At 27.2% G+C, this 11,203-nt stretch overlaps 1 protein-coding gene across 1 annotated transcript in view; it reads right to left on the reverse strand.

The window, feature by feature from the left end:
- The window catches only part of LOC107455860 (rap guanine nucleotide exchange factor 6), a 372,206-nt gene extending 362,602 nt beyond the window's left edge, over window positions 1-9,604 (reverse strand). Inside the window, exon 1 of the mRNA XM_043045121.2 lies at window positions 9,359-9,604. The gene's annotated coding sequence lies outside the window, so the exon portion shown is untranslated. The remainder of the gene's footprint in view (window positions 1-9,358) is intronic.
- Between the last annotated feature and the right edge of the window lie 1,599 nt (window positions 9,605-11,203).

An 11,203-nucleotide genomic window follows, 5' to 3' on the forward strand; every position in this document is an offset into this window, starting at 1 on the left:
TATATATATATATATATTGTATGATTTATAATGGATATCCGACTATAAATCATACCAGCCTACAATAGTTATGGGAAATATATTTATTTTGAATACACCAAAACAACAAAAGTTAACCAGCTTACAATAAATGATTATAGAAACATATTTAGTAAATGAAATGCATGAAAATTTGAATATCTATGTATACTCATCTACATCGGTATTATTAGGATACTCAAATTGTTGAAAAATAATATTTACACTTAGACATTTACTTATTATTTTATTTTAAAACACTTGGAAATTTAAATGCATTTAAATAAATAAACGTGAATTTTTTTTACAGTGAACTGATTTTTTTATCTAGACAAGTTGTGCATAAGCAAGCTTAATCTTTATAATAAATCGGTAATAGAATTCCTACACACTGAGAAAAAAAAGCAAGGTATATACTATCAGAATATGACAAAATTTTCCATGTTTCTGGCTCTATGGAAACACTAAAAAACGCTGTAAATTTTAACGAAGAGCTTTAGTAATGATTTTGGAAAAATTAACGGTAATATATGATTTTATAATATGTGATAAAATTTGGTAATTTTATCATGATACCTAAGAGCATCGCATAAAAACCGTTTCTTCGGTTAAATTTACTTTTTCAGTTTTGTACTTTTTACTAAATGTGTGGTAATAAGAGCTACAATTTTGAAAACCTGAATTTTCAGTAAAACCGTTACCATATGAACGGAAAAATTACTAAATAAAATGGTTAAAATACCATGAATTTCGGTTTCATTAACCAGAATTATAGATTTCTTTATCAGAAATGTCATTATAACACATTTCGGTAATTTTAGCAGAATTTTTTCTCCGAGTACAACTTATAAAATATATCGTTTTACGATATACTTCTCATAATATTTATATACGTATTATATGTGTCAGTGTTTTGTAATGATAAATAAAACACTTTTCCTTCTACAAGTATATTACAAAAAATACAGAAACATTTTAAGAAACGGAAAACAAAAATATTCGATCAAAAGGATTCCTTCAAATCTTTAAGTTATTGTTTCAGAAATAATGATCAATACGAAAAACACCATGGAATATTGAATTTTCAAGTCTTCGCACAATAAATATTCAATAGAAAGTTTACTAACATTTCATCGGAAAGTTTACTAAATTCTTTCTTTCAAAATTGAGCTAATTCTTAGGTTTTTAAACTGCTGTTTGAAATAAACTAATGACTGTGTGCTTTTTTTCTGTCGTGCCGACCGAAATTTAACATTATCAAACGGCATCTGCAGCTTTCAGGGTTATTCGAATAAATTCAAGTTAAAAATCTTATTTAATAATTTTTTATTTTAGGTCATTAAACTCACAGTTCTAAGAATTTAACAATATCTACGCCTTTTAATCATGATGATGTGTCCTAGAAGTTTGTTGCATCATTTATGCTATCCTCTGTTATATATAATGTTTCCAAAGCTTGTACACTTGGAGCAGAAAAAAAAGAATCGTTTTCGTCTTTTTCCATTATTTATTTGGATTCATGCATTTGGAATAATCTCTATTCATTGTTATGCATTGCATTTTTATTGATTTGAAAAGAACACTTGGCATTTTTATGAAAATCCATTTTTTGAGCTCTGTCAACATATTGCAGGAACAAGTGAGTAAAAAAAAATGAATGAAAAATAAAATGAATTATGCAGGTGCGCGTAATTTATTTAAAACCATTTTTGTTTTTTTCCTACCTCGAATGAGGTAAATGTTCGTAATATCTTTTAAAGGGAAAAAAACGATAAACTGTATAACTTGCATTAATTGAACAACGTTTAAGAAATGAGAACATGTGAATAACTTTTGATGTAATGATCGGATTGCTCACATCCTAGGACTAGATCTAAATGGTTCGAGATCTAACCTTAAATATTCTAATTAATTAGTTCAGACGATGTTAAACGATTTTGTGTTATTGACACATATTTAGTGTTATTAACACATATTTAGTGAAAATTACAAATTTGAAAAGTAAACGTAACCAAATAAATAGTATTTATGTCCTTCTCTAAGGTCTCATAATAAAATTCCCACATTTATCAAACTTCATCACATTACAATAAAACCATATTTCATAGTAACTTCAAAATCATTACTGAAGTGCTTCGGTAAAAACTACCGACGTTTTTGGCACCTCTATAGAGCCAGAAACACTGCAAATTTTACCATATTCTTGTAGTTTCAACCATGCTTCTTTTTTCAGTGTATTTGAAATTTTTAATTTATTTCCTCATAATTCTAATTATAACTAAGGGCGAAATATTTACAAATAGCTTTTGAAGTATAATAACGTCAATCAAGCCAGAAAACTGAAGCTAATTTAAAAGTGTCAATGTCAAAACAAATTTGTTTGCGGGTACTAAATTGGAGAAATTAACCCTTTGACGCAGGTGGGAAACTAGTGTTCCCTTTAACATGTATATTTTTTTGACTTTCTAATTACAAGAAAAAATATATTTTAGTACTTTTTAAATATAAAAAATATATTAATAGCTAATAAAAAATATTTCAGATTATAGGAATTATATTTGTACTAAATAATAAAATCCAAAAAAAGTCCTTTTTTTTCTTTTTACATTTATGTTCAAAAACTTATCTATAATTGATTTTTTAAATAGAATAAATTTCCGTGTTGAATAACTGTTTCTCTTTGATCTAAATAACTGTAAATAAGTACAAATTTGAAAAATTATTGTTTGGAAGTGAGCTGTGTTTTGAATATTTTACCTTTTACGCGAAAAAAAAACACCGGTGTTTCGTGCTTTATTTCATTATAACCATAAATTATTAAAATGCTAAATATATTTTTTTTCCATAATTTTGATCAAAAATAATACAAAATAATGAAAAATTATGAAAAATATGCTCAATAAAAAATCTGCGTCTAATAGTTAATGCAATAAGATGATACCTTTTTAGAAATCATGTTTGAATTTATACAATAAATATTAGATTTTTTGAAGCAAAAATTCTCTGAATTAAAATTCAACCGTTAAGAAATTTGGACAAATATGAAAAATAAAAATATATTACTTTCTTTGTTATCGATTCAAGGAAGTTCTAATGAAATCTTTTTATTTTTTAGGCATTTTTTGTCTAAAGAATTGAGAAAAATAATTACAGATTCTTAGAACTCCTAGTTAAAGTATATCACTGCTCTCATCAGAAAATGCACATAAGCCTTTTATTCTACCTAACAGTAAACAACCATGCTCTATAAACATAAAACTAACACCGCAAAATAATTAGCTGTAGTAGAAAACTTTTAAGCGATGATGATAACAACCCATTTAAAATAGATTAACTTAATTTTCTCTTATAACAAAACGCAGCAAACAACATCCGGAATAGTTTTAAATATGCTCTAAGCAAAGTTTCTGAATTTTTAAGAAATTTAAAAAAAATTTTTCTTCTAAACAGCCTCTTATTAATTTTTAATTCACAAAGCACAATTTTTTTTAATGACAGGGTCAATAAAGACATTAAAAAATTTTTTGAGACATAAAATGACGATTTTGCTTAACATATTAGAGCTTATACTACGTGCAGAAATCATGGTCTAAATCAATTTAATGCAATGAGTTTTGATAAAGTATAACTTAAATACTGTTAAAAGATGATTAATTGAACAAAAATAGTAAGATATATAGTTGTGTTTGGATGATCAAGTAGGAAAAATTAGAATTTCTATAAACAATCCATATCTTTTTAAAAAAAACCGAGTTAGTCCTCAAAAAGAGAAATATTGATGTAAATAAAAATTATCAAATGAGAAAATGTCAAAAGAAAGCTCTATTTTATCTCACATCCGCCTCTTACGATGATCAATATTCAATTCCGTAACCTAATTTTAAACCCAACTCAGATAATAAGGATCAAGTATTGGGACAACTAGCCTTCGTGGAAGACTTTTTGATGGAAACTCGCATTAATGTTGATGAGGAGGAAAACCACGAAAAAGTCCCAGGGGTGAGCCCTACAGCAAAGACCAATGAGTCTGATATGTACCTAATATCACTAAGGATATTTTACTTCAGCACTGTGGTCGGTGTGAACTGGGAGCAGAATTCGTATCAAGCAGCCATCGTTGGGATTCGAACTCTGGATCACCTCCTTAAGAGGCCAGCATTTTGTCTCCTAAGCTACCGAATCAGGAACGTATTGATAGGGTTGCTGTTTTTTTTATTGAAATTTACTTCATTAATATTTCCTATTAGATATCTAATGTGACATCTCGAAGATGACTAATTTGTTATTCAGGAAACTTTTTCTTGAGTTCTTTTTGGTGTTATTAAATCCCTTCTCCTGCTGTAATAGTGACGTAGTTATTTTATATAAGTTTTTTTTATTAAAATAACGGATTTTTTTGTTAAAGTAACGAAGTTTGTTTGCTTGCATTTTTTATCAGCGTGAAAAACAAGTGTCCGTTTTTAAATAAGAGTATTTTTCTGAGATATAAGTGGTTTTCTACTGGCACGCTCCATTTTCCCCCCCGAAAATGTAAAAGAATTTTTTTACAGTGTATTTATAGCGTGCAAAATAAAAATGGGTGCATCTTGAATATCTTTTGATGTAATGTTTGCATTTTCACGAACTGGGAGCCTAAACATAAATAAGAGCCTAAACATAATTGAGAGCCTAAACATAATTGAGAGCCTAAACATAAATAGGCTAATTAATATTCGTTTGAAAACCTCACCTTATGCATCCTAATTAAAATTTCTTTACTCAGAAACTATTCGATGGATTAAGCTCAAGTTTTGTGTTTTGATATTTAAAATTGAATTAGTTAAAAGCATGTAAAAAATTTCATTCCTCGCAATTTAAAGTTGTTAGATAATTAAATAAAAAATAAATATTTAAAATTAATTTTTGTGTGATGGATGAATTAGTCTCATAAATGCATTTTTCAATTCGTTTAAAACTCTCAAGACTGTGCAACATGCGCAAAAAGTAAAGTTTACATTAAAGGGTCCAACCCTTAAGCAACTCTACTAACCAAACTTTTGATATCACATTTTTCCGAATACGGCTACTTATATTTTTCAGAATACGGATAGTGAACAATGCAAATCTGTCAACAATAAAAATGCATGATTACTCAAAGTAAGTTTTTCTGTCTTATTTCGTAACAAAATAGCGCCTTCACTAATAATATTTGCGTGAAATTAAGGGATCAATAGATCAAAACTTATTCAGAGTGCTCATTTTTTAATTTTGCTCAAAATACACTATAATGCTTAACTAGTTCGTGACCTTGCTTCCCAGAGTATTTAATTGCACTACACTAAGAGTGTTTCTATGAATAAAATAAGTACAATTGGACTTCTATTTAACGAACTTCCATTTTGCGAATTTCACTATTTCGCGATTTCTTTCGAGGAACCAAGAACATTTTGAAAATTTCTTAGAAAAATAACTTCCAAATAGCGAAGTGAATTCTCTATTTAACGAACTTTTCTTTGATATCCACTTTCACTATTTCCCGAAATATTTTGGATCATTTCAAACTTGTTAACGCATTATGGAGGAAATGACCTTGAATTGATTTTTGCAGCCACTTGAAGCAGACCCTTTCCGTTTTTGTTTGCATTTCATACAGGAATCCATGCCAAAAATCAATTCATAAGAAAGCATAACAGAAATTTCTAAAGCATAGAACTATGATGTTAGAGATCGTACTATTCGTAACAGTTTTGCTAACGCTGGTTTCTTAGTCAGCGCTGAAGTGCGGAGTACGAGGATGATATTCCTTTAGAAGAACTGTAAAAATGTGGGTGCAGCTAAGAGAGAACCACGAAACTAATGTTGATGTACAGATTAATGATTCGATTTTTATTGATTCTGAAGCTGCAACCGCAGAAACATTAACTGAATCGAATATTTTAGGCAATGTGAAAAATAAAAACTATAGCGCAATAAATTTTGATGAAGATGCAGAAGATGAAGAAATTACCAAACCTTCATATGATAAAATGTTAAAATCATTTGAAACAATTCGATAGCTGATAATAACTTACAAGATAATGGTGTATCAATTGCTATGTTAATTATGTCTATTGATTATGAATTTAAAACCTGTTTTACGTTGTTTAAGTAATTCAAATGGTGATTTTCTATTTAATGAATTTTCCTTTATAACGAACTTTTTATCGGGATTTAGCGACTTCGTTAAATAGAGGTCTGTACCTGCTTTTTGTGAATAAAAGAAAAATATTTAATATGCTGTTTATTAAAAGAGAAAAAAAACAGTCATACAAAAAAGGAAAGGAAGTAGTATGGAATATCCTCTTATCGATAAGAAGCCTTAGAAAAAGATATCTGGAAGCATTATCTTCGCCCACAAGAGGTATCTAAGGTGACATCTCGAAGATATGACTAGTACGAGGCTTAGGAAACCTTTTCGGGAATCCCTCTTTCGCTGGATGGGGTTAATGGCAGTTGACGGGTAAAAGACTCAATATTTTCGAAAGATGGAGAAAAATGAGAGTCACAAGTCGAAATCGATCGATTTTACGAACGCCAAACTTTAGTTTTGCTGTTTTTTTCCGGGTCTGTTTTGTTGAATGTGTTGGATAAGTTATATCCAAGCTCAGTAGCTGGATTTTATGATTTTTTGTTTAAGGAGTTGAAACAGGGGATTTTCTTTTTTCCCTAAAGCTGAGAAAAAGTTTGATAGGTAATTTCAGAGTACATTTCGAATATTCTGAGTGTAATAAAAGTTTTTATAGGCCTGGAGTTTGTAGATGCAGATTGTTAGAAAAATTTTAGATTCAAGAAAAAATAGTTTATTTTTCCTCCAAAGAAGTAACTAGCATTTAAGAAACTAAGTTCGAGTATACTAAAAACACACTAAAAAAGAAAGGATTTTTTTACATCATTAAGAAATAATGTCTTTCTTTTTTCAAAATTTTGCCTTTTCTTGGATGGTTTCTTGCTTGTAAGAAGTTTTCAACCGTATTACGCAATTTTGTGCCAAATGTATACTAAGATTAAAAAAAAAAGATATTCCAATACTTTAATATTTTAAAATTGAAAGCTTAATCCAAAGTTATAATTTTTTTTTTTACTTTAGTTCTTTTAGTTTTTACAATTCAAATCAATTTTATACTGACTGCATATCAATTTTAAACCAACATGTTCGTCAAGTGCAAACGATCTTGCTAGTGGCCTCCAAAAATTTTAAAATCGACCCGATGAAGATTCACGTTCATAATGTGTTTAAGAAGCTTAATTCGTTTTGTTATTCATCTGCTAGACTGAACTAGTTCGAAATATGTGGTGTTTCTAAAACAATCATATTAATGATTTACTATAAAAAATTTAATCTAGTTATCGTTTTCGTGAAATAATAAAGTGTCTTCTGATTTTAAAAGGGTAGGAATTAAAAGTAATATATAATTTGAATGATTTGAAAAGAAGAAAGAAATATCACATTGCACATTTTTTTATACTTTCTTGTATCGGTTTCTGAATATACCGTTCTCTAAATTAAGGATAAAAACATGTTCAGAAATATCAGACAGCTAATAGACGAATCGTTCGAGAAGTCACTCAAACCAGCTAATTTGAAAGTCGAAAACATTTGTAACGTCACCACCGCGCCTCATTTTAAATGAACCTACATTTGTTTATTTTATCGAAATGTTTAAATATTGCAATGTTGCTTTTTTTTAATTCCATTTCGTATTTTATGTTGAATGAACCTTATGCTTGTAAAAAATATCGTTCGCAATTGTTACGAGATCCACATTTTAATATTTAATATTTAAACATTTGCAAGAGAAATTGTTTTAAATATTATTCTAATGTAGTTCGTTTTTTATTATTTTTTTCTTCGTAATAATTTTATCGATATCAAACTTGTTATTTTATCCTGACAACTACACTTTCATTTCTGAAAATGCAATCTTTCTTAATGAAAACATTTATCGTCTGCGATAAGTGCAACTGAAATATCAAGGATCATTTAAATACACTCAATGTTTATTTCTGCGATTAAATGAAAGAAATAACGCATAGCACTATTCAGATTGTATTAAATTATAACGTGAATTTCCTTTTATTGAATTTTTCTTTAATCGAAATTAATCAAAATACTTCTAGCTCCAAAACCTTATAAGGACGATGAAATTTCGCTATTATAATTTCATAAATTATGGTATTTAATGATATTAATCGTTGTTTTTATATTCAATCTCACTCTGCAGACATTTAATTTCAAAACATAGGAAAAACCGAAATTATTTTTTTTAATATACAAAACATTTCGACAAAAGATGTTTTGTTAGATGAAACATTTTCTAATATGTTATACTGTATTTTAAGATAATTGCATCAACATCAAACAATTTATTTCAGCCTGAAAACCATATCATATACCATAATTTTGGTAGCCAAAACTTTATGAATGAAAACAATTATTTTCGACTCTAAGTGTAACCAATATATCAAGAAATATTTATAACGCATTCAAGATATCCTTATCATTGATTAAATGGAGGAAATAAAAAACAAATAAAAAGATTATATGTAAAAGCAGCTTAAGTTTACAACTCTTGAACTTTTTAGAGTAAATTAATCAAAACATTTAATCTATTCCCTATAAAACAGATAAGATAAGAATTTTGAATTTTTTAGGTCCTCAAAACTTTACCGAAATATTGAAATTTTATAACTAATAATTTTAAATTCATAAATCATGGTAATGATTACGATATTGACCTTTAGCCTTATCATTCATGCTTGAGATATTACCATTTAATTTAAAACTTTTGGAAACTTAAATTAACATTTTTATACAAGATCATTTTGAGCTAACGATTTCAAGCTAACAGAATTTTAAGTTCATGTATTTTGGTGCAAATGTGTTCCGATTTAAAAAAAACTTGTTTTGATGTAATAACGTATAATCTATATCGAATATATGCTAATATTTTTAAAATTTAAGAATGATTTAAGTGTATAACCATTTAAGGTTAATCCAGCATTGAAGAAATTCAGAATTTTACTCAGAGTAAGTTTTTAAATTATTTAATGCGCGATTTCTACGATTTATTTAATTGTTTAATTAAATCGCACCATTCAATAAATCTTTCGAGATTTTTGAAAATGCTGGAATGTAAACAGAGCTTTAAGTTACTATCTAATGAATGATTCAAAATTCTTTTAATAAGTTTAAAAAGGTAATTTAATACTTATGAGAAAATTTTTGTTTAGCAACAAGTTTTAATTCAAATAACCTATAAGAGTGTTATTCCTTTGATTAAATTTATTGAAAAAAATTTGGTAAATGAAAAACACTACTTACATAATAAAATCTTTTTTAAATATCCAATTCTGTAAATATTATCCAAAAATGGTATCCAAAATGTGTTTATAAATGCCTTTTATCACACACACACATTCTCAAAACAAACAAATGCTATCCGAAACTACTAAACGCGTAATCAAAAAGCAACAAGCGATTCAAACAGGACCGCCAGAATCCTTTTTGATAGTCTCTCCTACATTACAACAGACTCCCGCGATTCCTCCACACGCGGAGTTATAGGGTTACAACATTTATCGTAACAGAATGATAGGAAAATGGAATAAAAAATAAAAATCGCCAAGGTGACAGCTGATAGCAGCCAAATTTTCAAAAAAGAAACAGCTGTTGATTTTGGCAACTCAAACAATGCTTCAGGTTACCGTTGTAGTTTATAGCTTTCAATATGTTTAGAGTTAGGGTGATTAAATCTTATTTCCATCCTTAGCTAAAATTCTGTGTTATTTCTAGTAAATAACCATTTAACGCACATGGGACATCGGTGGTGTTTCTTTTAATATCTATCTATTTATCTGTCTATCTACCTATCTATCTATCTATATATATATTTTTTTTTTTTGGGCGCTTTTTTTAAATTATATAATATTTTTTAATTATAAAAATCATTCCATAATAACTGAAAAAATTTGTTAGATTATCGGAATTATATTTATACTAAAATATAAAATCAAAAAAAAAAGTGGTTTGTAAAATTGTTTTATTCATGTTCAAAAATTATCAATAATTAATTTTGTAAATTAAAGAAATTACAACAATGAATATTTGTTCTTCTTAAATCCAAAAAACTACTAATTAAAACAAATATGAAGAATTATTGTTCGGAAGTGAGCCGTGATTGGAAGATAGTATCTTTAACGCAAAAAAAGGCACTGATGTTTAATGCTGTATTTCATAACCGTAAATCATTAAGTTACTAAATATAATATTTTGAACTAATTAATACAAAATAAAGATAAAATAAGAAAAATAATGTTGTAAAATTTCTGCGCGTAAAGGTTAAGACGTATATTTCATTTAAAAATCTTTAAAATTTAAAAATGTAAAAGTATTGGTTAAAGTAATTGATATCTTCTTTTGAAATGCATTGTTTTTAATAGTTGGAATCATTTAGAGCTTTAATTTTTTTTCTTCAAAAACATCTAGGAGTCTCTATATCTAATTAGAAACTATCTTGATAAAGATTTATTTGTACTAATATTTTTATTGTTTGATCAATTGTTTTTGAAATAATAATTCTCCAACATATGACATTTTTTTAATCGTTTTATATTCAATGCTTCTTTTCATTTAACACATTTTTTTGGTATTTTGCAAGATATTAAATAGCAAAAAAAATCATTTTAAGGAAAATTAAAAAAAATTCAGTCATTTATTTCATTAAAACTAAATAAATGTTTTTTATTACGGATAATTTTTTGGATGAAAAAACAAAGATTAAAAACTCTTAAATAAAACATGTTTAACTTTTTTTTATAATTAGCCAACTAGGCAATATTATATTGAGCCAAATGTTCAAATTTAATAATTCATACTTAAAGAGATAAAATGTTTACTCATTACCTTATAACGATTTCAATCACTTCAAAATTCCTCAATTATCTTACTTAAATTGTTTTATAAAAAAAATAAAATTATAATACATTTTTTGTTCTTTGATTTTTAGATACAGGTGCAGCAGTTAAGAGATATACTAATTTACAATATTGAGCTACTGTTTTATGTCCTCAAATATATTTTTGAAAACGCTCCAAGGTTCCAAAAGATTAGAGTAGATATATCTTGGAAAATTTTACAATAATTTTTCGACTTTGTTCATTATTTTGA

The sequence above is a fragment of the Parasteatoda tepidariorum genome, chromosome 10, assembly GCF_043381705.1.
Source record: "Parasteatoda tepidariorum isolate YZ-2023 chromosome 10, CAS_Ptep_4.0, whole genome shotgun sequence".
NCBI lineage: Eukaryota > Metazoa > Arthropoda > Arachnida > Araneae > Theridiidae > Parasteatoda > Parasteatoda tepidariorum.